A 799-nucleotide genomic window follows, 5' to 3' on the forward strand; every position below is an offset into this window, starting at 1 on the left:
CGCCGCGGCGACGAAGTCCGCGACGCGCTTCGCGTGGGGCCCCGGGAGTCGCGCGCGCTCCGGAGCCCCATGCTTTGCGAGCGCGGCGAGCTCGAGCGCCGCGGACACGTCCATGAACTTGCCGTCGGAGTCCCTAAGGAGAGACTCAGCGACCGGGTGGTCCTTGCCGCCGGGCTCGCGGCCCAGGAAGTAGAGCGTGTCCGCGTCGTCGTCGTCGTCGCCGCCGCCGTCGCCGTCGTCGCCGCGGGAAGAGAGCGTCGAGGGCGGCCCCACGCGCATGCGGTAGAGCCCCACCCCGCCGCGGCCGGTGATCTGGTAGAGCGACCAGCGGTCCTGGATCTCGCGCCGGTGCTCCGCGAAGTCCCGCTTCGCGGCGGCCGAGTGCGCCTTCCCGCACGTCCACGACGCGGACGGCGGCCCGTCGTCGGCCGCCTTCGCGTGCTCGCGGCAGAGCGACTTGACGCAGTGGGCGCAGCGCCAGAGCGTCGCGACGCGCCGCCGGCACATGAAGCAGTGGTCATAGTACGCCGAGGCCGGAGCCAAGACGACCACGACCTGGCCCGGCGCGAGCTCGGTCGCGAGGACCGTGCCCGTCGGCGTGCCCGCCGTCGCGGGCCGCGCCGTCGCTGCAAGCGAGAAGCGCAGGGCGGCGGCCCCGTCATCCATGCCGTCGCACCGCTCCAGAACCGCGTTCTCGCGGCCGCCGCCCTCGGGGCGCGGGGCCTGCGCGAGCATGTTGTCCGGCGCCACGGGCGTCACGTTCGCGTACTTCTTGCCCGGGATCGCCCTCATGACGAAC

This window comes from Aureococcus anophagefferens (assembly GCF_000186865.1).
Source record: "Aureococcus anophagefferens unplaced genomic scaffold AURANscaffold_4, whole genome shotgun sequence".
Classification (NCBI taxonomy): domain Eukaryota; class Pelagophyceae; order Pelagomonadales; family Pelagomonadaceae; genus Aureococcus; species Aureococcus anophagefferens.